The sequence below is a fragment of the Gopherus flavomarginatus genome, chromosome 20 (assembly GCF_025201925.1).
Source record: "Gopherus flavomarginatus isolate rGopFla2 chromosome 20, rGopFla2.mat.asm, whole genome shotgun sequence".
Taxonomy (NCBI): domain Eukaryota; kingdom Metazoa; phylum Chordata; order Testudines; family Testudinidae; genus Gopherus; species Gopherus flavomarginatus.
In genome coordinates, this window is record NC_066636.1 from 4,998,368 (window position 1) to 5,013,973 (window position 15,606).

At 54.3% G+C, this 15,606-nt stretch overlaps 1 pseudogene; it reads left to right on the top strand.

Annotated features, from left to right (window-relative positions):
• Positions 1-5,412: 5,412 nt before the first annotated feature.
• LOC127038455 (sulfotransferase 2B1-like) lies at positions 5,413-7,986 on the top strand (annotated as a pseudogene).
• Positions 7,987-15,606: the final 7,620 nt, after the last annotated feature.

Genomic DNA, 15,606 nt, shown 5'->3' on the forward strand with positions numbered 1-15,606 from the left:
CCTGCCAAAACAACCCCCCCAGTGCCACACTGCCCTGCAGAAACAACCCCCTCGAGTGCTGCACCACTCTGCTCAAACAACCCCCCTAGCACCGCACCACCCTGCAGAAACAACCTCCCCAGCGCCGCATCACCCTGCAGAAACAGCCCCCTCGAGTGCTGCACCACTCTGCCCAAACTAGTCCCCTAGCCCCGCACTGCCCTGCAGAAACAACCCCCCCGAGTGCTGCACCACTCTGCCCAAACCATCCCCCACCCTGCCGAAACAAACAACAGCTAAGCACTGCCGAGCTGCAACAAACAAAGAAAAGCCCTTGAGTGCCGCTCTGACGAACCAAAACCCCCACAGTCCTGCGCGCTGCTGTGCCCCCAAAGATTAGCCACCCCTTACAAGGTGCCGCCCCACGCATGTGCTTGGTCGGCTGCTGCCTGAAGCCAGCCCTGCCGGGTACACCTCAGCTGCAGCACATCGTGTCAAACCAATCTGATACCTTTCTATGACAGGATAAGGAGTCTTGTGGATAAGGGAGAAGCGGTGGATGTGGTATACCTAAACTTTAGAAAGGTTTTTGATACGGTCTTGCATAATATCCTTATCTATAAACTAGGCAAATACAATTTAGATGGGGCTACTATAAGGTGGATGCATACCTGGCTGGATAACCGTACTCAGAGAGTAGTTATTAATGGCTCCCAATCCTGCTGGAAAGGTATAACAAGTGTGGTTCCGCAGGGGTCTGTTCGGGGACCGGCTCTGTTCAATATCTTCATCAACGACTTAGATGTTGGCATAGAAAGTACGCTTATTAAGTTTGCAGACAATACCAAACTGGGTGCGATTGCAACTGCTTTGGAGGACATGGTCAAAATTCAAAATGATCTGGACAAATTGAAGAAATGGTCTGAGGTAAACCGGTTGAAGTTCTATAAAGACAAATGCAAAGTGCTCCACTTAGGAAGGAACAATCAGTTTCACACATACAGAATGGGAAGAGACTGTCTAGGAAGGAGTATGGCAGAAAGAGATCTAGGGATCATAGTGGACCACAAACTAAATATGAGTCAACAGCGTGATGCTGTTGCAAAACAAGGAAACGTGATTCTGGGCTGCATTAACAGGTGTATTGTAAACAAGACATGAGAAGTCATTCTTCTGCTCTACTCTGCTCTTGTTAGGCCTCAAATGTTTAGGCCTCAGTTCTGGGCACCGCATTTCAAGAACGATGTGGAGAAATTGGAGAGGGACCAGAGAAGAGCAACAAGAATGATTAAAGGTCTTGAGAACATGACCTGTGAAGGAAGGCTGAAAGAATTAGGTTTGTTTAGTTTGGAAAAGAGAAGACTGAGAGGGGACATGATAGCAGTTTTCAGGTATCTAAAAGGGTGTAATCAGGAGGAGAGGGGAAACTTGTTCACTTTAGCCTCTAATTATAGAACAAGAAGCAACTGGCTTAACCTGCAGCAAGGGAGATTTAGGTTGGACATTAGGAAAAAGTTCCTAACTGTCAGGGTAGTTAAACACTGGAATAAATTGCCTAGGGAGGTTGTGGAATCTCCATCTCTGGAGCTATTTAAGAGTAGGTTAGATAAATGTCTATCAGGGATGGTCTAGACTGTATTTGGACCTGCCGTGAGTGAAGGGGACGGGACTCGATGACCTCTTGAGGGCCCTTCCAGTCCTGGAGTCTATGAATCTATGAATCCCTAGAAGGTTTGAAGCAGCAATTTCAGTGGTGGGTGAGGGGACACCCATGGACTTGTTGCTGGAAAAGGGATTTGTGGGCAGCAGCAACCATGGGGTCAGATGTGTAGAATTTAGGGACCAGCTGGGAAACTAAGCAATTGATAAAGCAAACTGTAAAACTTCAACACCAAATGGATGAGCTACTGGCACAGCAACTGGCTGCGATTGCGACAGGCTGGGGAAGAGGGCGGCGGAGGTGAAGCTGAGGGTAACCCCATGGCCAGGGGACCTCGTGACGTGGATGAGGGGTGGCTTTTGAAGGCAAACCTGGGGGAAGTTGTGTTTGGGAATCCAAAAAGCTCAACTGTGGGTCTGGCACCTGTGTAATAGCTACCCTGGTATCTTAGAATGGGGCAGCAACTAACGTGGGTCCTCATGAGCCCTGTGGGAGTAATGAGAAAGGGAAGAGCTGGCTGGGAACCACTGGGTGATAAATGGGGTGGATGGAATGGTGTAAAATGGACACACAGTCAGTTAAGTGTTTGTTCAGAGAACGTATTTGGATGGGTCCCTCCTCGAGGGCCATGGAGGAGTAGAATTAAGGGCCTGTTGCAAATGGGGCCATGGTCTGGGGAGGTATATACGGTAAACTGGGTGTTTTGCTAGGAATGTAAATATTCCCTTTCTCTGGCAATATCTGGTCTCCAGGATCTGAAGAAGAGCCCATGAACACTGCAGAGGCAGCTCGCTGCAACTGCCAACAACTGGCCACATTTAAAATAGATTCTCCAGCGTGGTGTGAAAAGGATGTGAAACCTGGCATAAAATACTGGAGTTGGAAGGGACCTCAGGAGGTATCTAGTCCAACCCTTAGCTCAAAGCAGGATCAATCCTCAGACCCCTAAATGGGTCCCCTCAATGATTGAACTCATAGCCTTGGGTTTAGCAGACCAACACTTAAACCACAAAGCTCTCTTTCCACCATCCAGAGTGGGAGTTGCAGTGTTTCTGGTGGTGGCCTGGATCTTGGACTGTATTACAATGGTCAGGGCTCACAATCTTACTGTGGATTAGCCTGGCTATTGGCCCGTTTATTAAGTGTGCTACTCCCAGACACCAGCCGATAGTCCAGGGACACTTCCACCAAACACGTCACCGGCCATCAACAGTACCCTGAGCCGGTGCCACATCCTGCATCGACTACGAGAAAGGGACCGAGAGACTTTGTCCATTGGACCATATGAACTGGAAACATAAACTCACTGAACTCTCATCAAAAGAGGGTCAATCCACCCTCCTCATCGTATCCTCCCATTATACCCCACACCCAACATAGCCATTCTATGAACAACGTACCCTGTTCTCAGTGTCTGTACTTTGACCCGTTAACCTTTTACCCCCAATGGCAGATATTGCAGTTCATGTATTCCTTATGCCACCTGATCTTAAACCCAACTTTGCACCTCTTGATAAGCTGTACATCATTCTCTGATAACCAAAAACTTCTGCCTTTAAACTCTGTACTGTTTTTTTTATTTTAAAGTTTATCTTAATATAATCTTGCCATGTATGCTGCAGTGGTTGAGGGGGACAACCCTTGGTTGTCACATATGAGTAATGTAAGAGGCCCTCCACCGTAAGCGTAATAGATGACACAGACCCAACCTGCTCGGATCCATCACTATGGGGAGTCTGAGATAATGATTGGAATATACTTGCAGTATGTCCATAGGAGGGAAAGTGCAGGGCACCCAAGGGGCAGTGAGGCAGATGGAGCACTGACACGTGGCATCTTGATACCTGGTGCTATCAGGAAATGTGCGGCCATACGTTCGATGCTTTTCCCGGGCTGGGAAACCTGGGAAGGTGGGTCCTAGAAGAAAAGAGGTGGTGTGTTAGGAGTATTAGTGTCAATGTAGGATCCAGGCCTGTAGTTTTGCCTGAGAGAGGACTTTGAGTTCGGCTTGTCTGGAGGGTTTTCGGTATACAGTTCTACTAATACGTATGATCAAAGACAGACACGGTATCTGTAGCTTTTGCCTAAACCCCCTGGGTTTGTTGGTATAATGGGAGTAGATAACAGCAGTTAAAATGTTACTGGGCATGGGGGGAGTGTAATATAGAAGCCCCCAGTTGAAGACTGCCCCAACTCCTTACCCCTCCCAGGGGATACCCAAGGGGTGGGACGAAGACCCCAACTTAAGACCCTCCAAAACGGAACATGACCATAGGTTGTAAAGGGTGGGACTAGGGGCGTGCCTTGTGGGTATATTTGGTCCTGCTAAGAAGGAGGAGATGGGAAATGGGGACTAGGGATGGGGAGGAGGGACACAGGCGCTGTCAGAGCTGGGAACGGAGCTCTGGGGAACAGACACTATCAGCCAACCCCAAGAACCGTGGCATTGCGTGCACTTCAGGCTGTAAGCCCTGGATATAATGGAAACCATTTCAAGCTGTTATCCCCTACACTGCTAGTTCCAGCACCTAAGGGTCCAGGGCAGAGTTAAGGGGATTTCAGGCAGCATCTTCAGTCTGCATTGCCAGGGGAGTCAGTGCTCAGCCCCGTGAGTGGGTCCCAGCTCATCTTGACCCTTGATCTGGGGATTCACGAGTCTCTGGAGGCGATGCCCAGTCTAGTACTTGGCTTAGGAACCGTTTCCCCAGCACAGGGAACCCAGAGGGTCTGATACTACCCAACCGAACGGGAGCTGGGGTGGGTCTGGCTCTGCTTTAACCCTTTGAGTTCTCAGCACAGCCTTCAGATGGGCGTCTCTCAGCCCTGGGGAGAGAGGGGCTGGATTGTCCCAGCCGTGGGCAGTGGAGTGGCTGTGGGGGCAGGGAGGGTGAGGTAAGATACATAGGGGAGCAAGAGAGGGAGTGGCCCCAGTAACTCCTGTGGAGACACGTACACACAATCCCACACACAGACCTACTCATACTATCTCCTTATGGCCTGGGATGGTGCCCACGTTCCCAGTCTCCCCCTGTCTGGAGACCCGGATAGTTCCCTTCAGCGCAGGGAGATCTCAGCAGCGACCAGCAGGGGCTTAAGCCCCCACACCACCCTTCCCCCTAGTAACTGCCATTAAAGCACATAGATCAGTGACCCCTCCCCATGGGGGTGGGAAGATAGGATCTGAAACACCCCTTCCCCCTCCACTCCCACACAAGACCCTGGGCACCTGACACAGCTGGGAAGGGGTGCAGGGACCTGCCAGGGACAGGCACCCCAGAGTCATGAGCTGCTGTGACAGTGCAGGGCCCTGGGTGGGGTTAAAGGCATCAGCTCCTCCCAGGTCCAAGGGTCGCTGTGCCTGGCAGGACCACCGAAGGCTGAATGGCACTGGCTCTGCCCGGGTCCAAGGGTTACTGAGGAAGGAGCAGAGGGTCGGGATCTGTTACACACCCTCACAGAGGGCTCTCACCCCAGGCACGGGACAGTCCTCCCAGCTGCAGATACCAGCACAGGCCCTTGAGTTGTTCCGGGAGCACGCCAAGGAATCAGCTCAGCTGGTGCCAAGGTGCAGCTGGCTGTGGGCTGGGAGAGCCAAGTAATAGCCTGAGCCAGCTCCCTGCAGAGCTGAGCCTCCCATTGCCAGGCTGAGGCGCTGGAGACCCCTGATTTTCAGGAGAGAGGACCGCCACAGCGCTCCCTGCAGCACAGCTCCCCTAGTAGTGCATAAGGACCAACACTGACACCAGGAGGTCTGTCTCTGTCCCAGCCCTGCCATGGCGCGTCAATACTTCACCCACAAGGGAGTGCTGTTCCCATGCATGGATTATTCCCCCGAGAAGCTGAGCTACGTGGAGAATGAATTCCAGGTGCAGGATGACGATGTCTTCAACATTGCCTACCCCAAGTCAGGTAGGGGAGAGCGGGGGTGTGTGTGTGTAGGGGGGTCCTAACACACACACGGACATTAGATGGAAACACCAAACCTGTCACATAACCTGATTTCCTACATGCCAGACTCCAGGAACCCCTCCCCCTTCCCAGAGAGAGACAAAGCAGGCTGCTCCCTGGGGCCCAACTCACCCACCTGGTGCTGGGCTGACTCTCTGCAGACACACTCTAACCTCCGTCTTTCTCCAGAGCCGCTGGCAGGGCCAGGAGACCCCTGGCACAGCACAGTGAGAGCTTCTGATTTTAGCGCTGTCAATGCACCTCAGCTGATGGGGGCTGGAGACCAGGACTCCTGGGTTCTCTCCCCGGCTCTGGCAGTAGAAGGGGACCTAGCAGGTTGAGGGGTTATTTCAGGCCCATTAACCTTTTCATCCCTAGGCACTAGCTGGATGCTGGAGATTCTGAGTCTGATCCGTTCTGATGGGGACCCCGGCTGGGTGCGCAGCGTGGTGAACTGGGACCGGGCGCCCTGGGTGGAGTACGGACCAGGGCTGGAGGCCGCCCTGAAATACCCCCCGCCCCGGCTGCTCTGCTCCCACCTCCCGGTCCAGCTTTCCCCAAGTCCCTGCAGCGCTCCAAGGCCAAGGTGAGAGGCGGGAGAGCAGGGGCTGCAAGTCAGGATTGAGGGGCACCAACAGAGTTCTGCGTCAGGAGGGGGGTGAATCCAGGGCTGCTGCTGGGTGTGAGTTACAGCAATGTGGGTGCGTGAAAGAACAGGCAGCAGGGTGCGGCGAATCCTTCTCCCTGCAGAGGGTGGGGAGGTGACGGCCCGGGTTGGGTGGCTAATTGCTAAGTTCACTTGGCATCCCCCTCCCCTGATTGTTAGTGACCCCCCTCCATTCCCCCCAGATCATCTACACCCTGCGCTGCCCCAAGGACGTCCTGGTCTCGCTGTACCACTTTTCCAAGATCCTGCGCCTCTTCAGGGACCCTGGCTCACTGGACTCCTTCCTCGAGGACTTCCTGAGCGGGAACGGTGAGCAGCACCCTGGGGCCCTCGAGGGACCTGCTGCAGCTAGGGACACGCAGGCAGCCTCCCCCCACCTGATGCCTCGGCTCCCATCCGCTCACTGATTGGATCCAGTTTGTGCATCCCCAGCCAGCTCTGAGCTGCTCTTTGCCCAGGGCTTAATAGTCTGCTGAGTGGGGCTTAAGAAGCTGCTGCTTGGCCATCCGGCCGCGCACCATGGAAGGAACTTAGGTGGAGGTAATGCTTAAGTTGTGCCACGGCCCTGGCACCTCCAGGCCTGGCAGTTCAGAGCCCTGGCACCTCTGGTCTGGCTGCATCAGTTATGAACGTAAAAAAATTGTTTGAGCCCCGGCACCACTTTAATTATAAATTGAAGAGTGGGTGGAGGGCCGGGTGGTGCCAGCTCTGGAGTCATCGTTCCGCTCTCCCCTGCACAGTGGTGTATGGCTCCTGGTTCGACCACGTCACCGGCTGGATGGGCCTGAAAGACAACGAGAACTTCTTCTCTATCACGTACGAGGAGCTGCAGCAGGTAGGGAAACCACCCCCTTGGGACACACTCAGATAACTCCAGCCCTGGGGTCATGCCCACACATAACCCCACCCCCTGGTGACACCAAATGTAGCCCCCCCAACCACCTCACATGTAGCCCCCCCCGAGCCACCCCACATGTACCCCGCCCCTGAGCCATCCCCACACGTAACCCCACCCCAGGCCCAGAGCCAGGTGCTTTTCTAAGGTGTTGCCAGCCCCAGCTCCCCAGGCCTCGGCGTCCATGTCCCGGCTGTTGGCTCCTCCTGGCCTTTGCATTCCTCTGCCCCTTGCCTGGAACAGGGTCTGACCTCAGGTGGCCAACGTGGCTCATGGCCAAGGCCCTCTGCCCTTGAGGGTCTCTTCCTCAGCGCCCAGCGGGGAGTAGGACCCTGCGCGGGGAGGGAACTGAGGCACAGGTGGACCATAAAATTGTCACCCTAGAATCACCCTCTTCATGGCAGCGGGTGTCTCCCCCAGGATGTGCAGGGCAGCGTGCGGAGAATCTGCCTCTTCCTGGGGAAGGAGCTGAGTGAGGAGCAAGTGGCCGCGGTGGTGGAGAACGCCTCCTTCCAGAGCATGAAGGGGAACAAAATGTCCAACTTCTCCCAGCTGCCGGACGAGTCCATGGAACACCAGAAGGGGGAGTTTCTCAGGAAAGGTGAGTCCAGGCCTGGGCTAGCAGGGGGCTGCGAGCTGGGACTGAGGTGCATCAGCAGAGCTGCGGGGGCAGGGCTGTGGGTTGGGAGTGAGGGGCACCCTAGACCATATCCCCTGTGCTTTGCAGGGATCTGCGGTGACTGGAGGAACCATCTCTCCGAGGCACAGAGCCAGCGATTCGACACCGTTTTCCGGGAGCGGATGCAGGGTCTGGGCCTGACCTTCCCCTGGGACTGATGGACTGACGCCCGCCACATCTGTACCTGCAATACACCAGCCCTGTGCCATCAATGCGCTGCTTCTCTTACTGTGCCCTGGGAGATGCCCCCTGGGGCAGCCTCACTACGGCATCAGCAATAGGCAGAGCTGGGCTGGGGCATGTATCCGGCAGAGGTCAGTGAGGACATGCACATGGCACGGCTCAGCTGAAGTGTATTTAAAATCTGTCCATTGCAGCATTTTCCTGGTCCTGCTTGCAGGCAGGGGCCTGTGCAGGGCAGTGTGAAAGTCTGCCCAGAGCCAGCCTGGAGCATGATGCAGGAGATGGGCCTCTGTGCAGGGAGCAGCCTGCTCTGTCTCTCTTGGGTTTGGGTTCCTGTGTGTGAGGGCCCTGGATTGGAAGAAATAAAATCAGGTGATGTGGCAACCTTCCAGCAAGAGGATTTGGTTTTTTTATCTAACTTCTCTGGGTTTGCCATGAACAGACCATGATCCCATCCAGCAGGGAGCAGTAGGAATACACATACACGCACACACACACACACACACACACACGCACACGCACACGCACACACACACCCCCCACTCACACTCTCTCTCTCTCTCTCGCCCAGGCCCCCCGTCCCCAGTCGAAAAGTTGTGATAGCTGGTGAGCCAGTTCCCAGGTAGATCCCAGCAATACCCCCAGGGGCCAGGATGCTGTCATACCGTACAACACAATTGTCATAACTTTACATGCATCAATGATACACGTCTATGGATAGAGAAATGACTTTCAGCAGATCGTGCCCTTTCCCCTGGTGCCTCACCCAGCCTGCTTTATATGCAATATCACAATTATATTAAAATGAGGAATATGGGGGTTACAGGGCAGGGAAGAAATAAAAAATTATGGCCTATGACCTGTCCATGACTTATACCATAAACACCTCTGCTTGAATTGGGGGGAGGCTGGATGTTGGGGGGGTGCCCTGAAGGGCCTGCTGCTACTCCAGCCGCTGCTGGAGGAGGAGCCCCGTGAATGTGCTGGAGCCGGCGGGGGCTGTAGAGAGGAGCATCTCCATGTTGGCAGGGTCTTGCCAGCAATTTTCTGAGCAAAGCCCTGATGGCTCATCCCTGCCTGGCCAATGGCTCTACATTCCCGGCTGCCAGTCCCAACGGGGGCTCACCCAGCCCAGCTCCCCAGGTCTCCGGCCGCCCGTCTCTGCACCCGGCCTAGGCTGGATTCCTCCTGTTTGCCCACACGGTGTGACTGGAGGGAGATGCGCTTGCCCCTGCCTGGCCAATGGCTGGCTCACTCCTCTGCCAGGTCAATATTGGCCGTCCCCACCCTGCCTGTCCTTGTCCCAAGTCCAGGGCCCGAGGCAGAGGGTGATGTGGCCACTTGGGCTGCACCGCCCCCTCTCGCCCCCACTGCATCACCCAATGACCTCCCATGGCAGCAGCACATGCCCTTGCTACAGGAGTTATCGCACACAGCAGGGTTCTTGCCTGGCTATAGGAGGGGGATGGGGTCTAGTGATTAAAATGGGAAGGGGGAGGCTGAGTGGCAGGACTCCTGGGTTCTTTTCCGAGCTGTGGGAGTGAGGTGGTGTCTAGTGGTTAGCTATTACCTGTGATGTTACCATGAGTAATCATAAGGGTACCTGCACAGAAGAAAAACCCGGGGTGTGCAGTTGTTGTGGACACATCACATTTGGGATAAAGTCTCTCCTGGGATGCCGGCTCTATGATAATGTAACCACTTTGCAGAATGTAACCCTACAGGTAATATGGATGCCAAGGTGTGAAAATTTAGATTTAAGCTGGCAGAACCCTGGAGCCAGAAATACCCGCCTGTTCGGTAAAGATGTGGAAGCCACTGTGGGTGGAAGTGCAACCAGCACTTTTGAAGGGGTCTTTCCAGTCGATAACACCGAGGGGTTGGCACATCCTAGAGAATGGTGAGTGGACCGGGTACCAGGACCGTCTCTAACTCTTTTGCTGCCCCAAGCAAAAAAAGAAAAAAAGACATTGCTCTGCTGAAACAACCCCAGCTGCCCGAGCGCTGTCCCACTCTGGCAACCCCCCTCAGAGTGTCACGTCACCCTGTCCAAACAACCCCCGCAGCGCTGCACCACCCTGCCCAAACAATCTCCCAGCGCCGTGCCACCCTGCCCAAACAACCTCCCCAGCGCCGCGCCACCCTGCCAAAGCAACCCCCACAGCGCCGCACCACCCTGCCCAAACAACCCCCCCAGCGCCGTGCCACCCTGCCCAAAGAATCCCTCCAGTGCTGCACCGCCCTGCAGAAACAAACAACAGCTAAGCACCGCCTGGCCGCAATAAACAATCAAAAACCAATGAGCACCACTCCGCCGAACCAAAAAAACTCCAACCCTGAGCTGCTCCTCCCCCAAAGATTAGCCGCCTGTTACAAGGTGCTGCCCCACGCGTGTGCTTGGTCGGCTGGTGCCTGAAGCCAGCCCTGCCGGGCACACCCCAGCTGCAGCACATCCCTAGAAGGGTTGAAGCAGCAATTTCAGTGGTGGGTGAGGGGACACCCATGGGCTTGTTGCTGGAAAAGGGATTTGTGGGCAGCAGCAACCACGGGGTCGGGTGTGTGGAATTCAGGGACCGGTTGGGTAACTAAGCAATTGATAAAGCAAACTGTAAATCTTCAACACCAAATGGATGAACTACTGGCACAGCAACTGGCTGCGATTGCGACAGGCTGGGGAAGAGGGCGGCGGAGGTGAAGCTCAGGGTAACCCCGTGGCCAGGGAACCTTGTGACGTGGGTGGGGGGTGGCTTTGAAAGGCAAACCTGGGGGGAGGTGTGTTTGGGAATACAAAAAGCTCACCTGTGGGGCTGGCACCTGTGGAATTGTTACCCTGGTATCTTAGAATGGGGCAGCAACTGAGGTGGGTCTCCATGAGCCCCATGGGAGTAATGAGAAAGGGAGGAGCTGGCTGGGAACCACTGGGGGATAAATGAGGTGGATGGAGTGGTGTAAAATGGACACACAGTCAGTTAAGTGTTTGTCCAGAGAACGTATTCGAATGGGTCCCTCCTCAAGGGCCATGGAGGAGTAAAATTAAGGGCCTGTTGCAAATGAGGCTAAATGTGGAGGGGGTGGGTATATATGGTGAATGGGGTGTTGTGATGGAAGCATAAATACTCCCTTTCTCTGTGAATATCTGGCCTGGTCCACACTACGCTGTTAAACCGATTTTAACAGCATTAAATCGATTTAATGCTGCACCCGTCCACACTACACTGCTCTTTATATCCATTTAAAGGGCTCTTTAAACTGATTTCTGTACTCCTACAAAACGAGAGGAGTAACACTAAAATTGATGTTACTATACCGATTTAGGGTTAGTGTGGATGCAAACTCTCATTATTAGCCTCATTCTTTTACAGTAGCTACCCACAGTGCACCGCTCCAGAATCGATGCTAGCCTCGGACCACGGATGCACACCACCGAATCAATGTGCCTAGTGTGGACGCGCACAATCGATTTCATAATATCTGTTTTATAAAATCGGTTTAAGCTAATTCAAATTTATCCTGTAGTGTAGACGTACCCTCTGATATCCAAGATCTGAACAAGAGCCCGTGAACACTGCAGAGGCAGCTCAGTGCAACTGCCAACAACTGGCTACATTTAAACTACATTCTATCTATCCTCATATACACACTCTCTCTCACAAGCCCCATGGACTCTATCTATCCTTCCATCCATCCATCCCTGCTCTTGGCAGTACACCAAACTCTGGTGCTGCGCGAGGAACAGCCGTATGAGGGAAGATGCAGGACACTATATTGCCCAGGGGGCAGTGGGGCAGATGGAGCACTGACACGTGGGCATCTTGATCCCTGGCGCTATCAGGAAATGTGCCATCAGACGTCTGATTCTTTTCCTGGGCCGGGACACCTGGGAAGGTGGGTCCCAGAAGAAAAGAGGTGGCATGTTAGGAGTATTAGTGTCAATGTAGGATCCAGGCCTGCAGTTTCGCCTGAGATAGGACTTTGAGTTCGACTTGCCTGGTGCGTTTTGCACATACAGTCCTAATAAAACGTTTGAGGGGCATGGGCAAAAGCTTGTGGGGGCAGGGGCTGTGGGTTGGGAGTGAGGGGCACCCTAGACCATATCCCCTGTGGTTTGCAGGGATCTGCAGTGACTGGAGGAACCATCTGTAGGAGGCACAGAGCCAACGATTCGACACTGTTTACTGGGAATGGATGCAGGGTCTGGGCATTACCTTACCCTGGGACTGATGGCCTCACGTCCGCCACATCTGCACTCATAATACACTGGCCCTGTGCCACCCACAGCTCTTACTGTGCCCTGGGAGATACTTTCCCTTTATAGCTATGATAGGGTAACAGCCCTCGTGTAAAATACTATAAAATCCCGACTGGCCAGAGACACCAAAATCCTTTTACCTGTAAAGGGTTAAGAAGCTCAGGTAACCTGACTGATAGAGCCAGCCTAGAGCACGGTGCAGGAGATGGGCCTCTGTGCAGGGAGCAGCCTGCTCTGTCTCTCTCGGGTTTGGGTTCCTGTGCGTGAGGACTCTGGATTGGAAGAAATAAAATCAGGTGATGTGGCAACCTTCCAGCAAGAGGATTTGGTTTTTTTATCTAACTTCTCTGGATTTGCCATGAACAGAACATGATCCCATCCAGCAGGGAGCAGCAGGAACACATGTGCACACACGCACAGTCTCTCTCTCTCTCACCCCCACCCTCAGACCCCCACACCCCCATTCCAAAGGTTGTGATTGCTGATGACCCAGTTCCCAGGTAGATCCCAGCAATACCCCCAGAGGCCAGGATGTTGTCATACCATACGACACAATTCTCATAACTTCACATGCATCAATGATATATGTCTATGGATAGAGAAATGACTTTCAGCAGATCATGCCCTTTCCCCTGATGCCTCACCCAGCCTGCTTTATATGCAATATCACAGTTATATAAAAATAAGGAATATGTGGGTTACAGGGCGCTCCCCCAAGGCACAGAGTGTCACAAACCCCGCGCCCCCCTCACCTGCCCATGATAGCGCTGTACATAATTTATTAGTAAGGCTACGATTTATTCATGGACATTTTTAGTAAATGTCAAGGCCAGGTGACGGGGATGAAACAAAAAATTATGGCCCATGACGTGTCCATGACTTACACCATAAATACCCCTGACTGAATCTTGGGGGGGGGATGTTGTGGGGGAGCCTGTGGCAGCAGTGGCCGGGGGGTGCCCTGGAGGCCCTGCTGCGACTCCAGCCGGTGCCGGAAGGGGAGCCCTGTGAAGGTGCTGGAGCTGAGGGAGCCGGGAGGGGCTGTAGAGAGGAGCAGCCCCATGTGGGCAGAGCCCCAGGTGGGAAGGGTCTCGCTGGTAGTTTTCTGAGCAAAGCCCCCATGGCTCGTCTCTGCCTGGTTCACCCGGCTCTATGTTCCCAGCTGCCAGTCCCAATTGGGGCTCACCCAGCCCAGCTCCCCAGACCTCCGGCCGCCTGTCTCTGCACGCGGCCCAGGCTGGATTCCTCCTGTTTGCCCACGCGGTGTGACAGGAGGTGGATGCGCTCGCCTCTGCCTGGCCAACGGCTGGCTGGCTCACTCCTCTGCCAGGTCAATATTGGCCGTCCCCACCCTGCCTGTCCTTGTTCCGAGTCCAGGGCCCGAGGCAGAGGGCGATGTGGCCACGTGGGCTGCACTGCCCCCTCCCGCCCCCACGGCATCACCTGATGGTCTCTCTTGGCATGAAGCCAGCAGCACATGCCCTTAGTGCGAGAGACTATTGCACACAGCAGGGCTCTTGCCTGGCTCTGGGAGGGGGGTGGGCTCTAGTGGTTAGCTATTACCTGTTAATAAACTTTTGGACCGATTGTTTGCTGCTATTCCCAGTTGTTGCTGTTGTAAACCCTGCCCAGATCCCGTGATATGAAGTGGCAAAAGGAGGAAACATATGAACAGCGACACCCCCAAGTTGCGGTTATGAGGCAAATGAGGACTTTAAGGATTTGTCCATAGGAAGTTGCACCTCTCATTTCATTCCTCCTCCCCCTCCTCCCCGCCCCCGGGAATTTGGCAGTGTCAGTATGTGGTTTCAGATTTCCAAATGTTTCCGATGCTTCATTTAAAATTAAATTAAAATGTAGAGCCCACAGACCAGTGGCCAGGACCCAGGCAGTGTGAGTGCCACTGAAATCCAGCTCGTGGCCACCTTCGGCACACGTGCCATAGATTGTCTTCTCCTGTCCCAGGCTATGCCATGATCAATGACAGTGGTAAACCCAATCATCAGAACGTGTCTTGTCACAGGGGGGTCTCAAGAAGATATAACTCTCTGGTCTCCTGGGGTATTTGGATTATGGGGTCCCACAATTTGGATGTGATGTTACCATGGGTAATCACAAGGGTACCTGCACAGAAGAAAATATCTGAGTGTGCAGTTGTTATGGACACAGTTCACAGTGGGGATAAAGTCTCCTCTGGGACGCCGGTTCTATGATAATGTAACCACTTTGCAGAATGTAACCCTACAGGTAATATGGATGCGAAGGTGTGAAAATTTAGGTTTAAGCTGGCAGCAGCCTGGAGCCAGAAATACCCCCCTGTTGAGCAAAGATGTGGAAGCCACTGTGGGTGCATGTGCAACCAGCACTTTTCAATGGATCTTTCCAGTCCATAACACGGAGGGGGTGGCACACCCTAGAGAATGGTGAGTGGACCAGGTACCAGGACCGTCTCTACCTCTTTTGCTGCCCCAAGCAAAAAAAGAAAAAAAGGCATTGCCCTGCTGAAACAACCCCCGCTGCCCGAGCGCTGTCCCACCCTGCCAACCGCCCCCGAGCGCCATTCCACCCTGCCCAAACAACCCCCCCAGCGCCGCACCTCCTTGCCTAGACAACCCCCCCCCAGTACCGCACCACCCTGCAGAAACAATACCCCTCAGCGCGGCACCGCCCTGCAGACACAACCTCCCTGAGCGCCGCTCCACCCTGCCCAAACAGCGCCCCCAGTGCCGCATTGACCTGCAGAAACAACCCCCCCAGTGCCACACTGCCCTGCAGAAACAGCCCCCCTGAGTGCTGCACCACCCTGCCCAAAGAATCCCCCCAGCGCCGCACCGCCCTGCAGAAACAACCCCCCCAGAACTGCACCGCCCTGCCAAAACAACCCCCCCAGTGCCACACTGCCCTGCAGAAACAACCCCCTCGAGTGCTGCACCACTCTGCTCAAACAACCCCCCTAGCACCGCACCACCCTGCAGAAACAACCTCCCCAGCGCCGCATCACCCTGCAGAAACAACCCCCTCGAGTGCTGCACCACTCTGCCCAAACTAGTCCCCTAGCCCCGCACTGCCCTGCAGAAACAACCCCCCCGAGTGCTGCACCACTCTGCCCAAACCATCCCCCACCCTGCCGAAACAAACAACAGCTAAGCACTGCCGAGCTGCAACAAACAAAGAAAAGCCCTTGAGTGCCGCTCTGACGAACCAAAACCCCCACAGTCCTGCGCGCTGCTGTGCCCCCAAAGATTAGCCACCCCTTACAAGGTGCCGCCCCACGCATGTGCTTGGTCGGCTGCTGCCTGAAGCCAGCCCTGCCGGGTACACCTCAGCTGCAGCACATCGTGTCAAA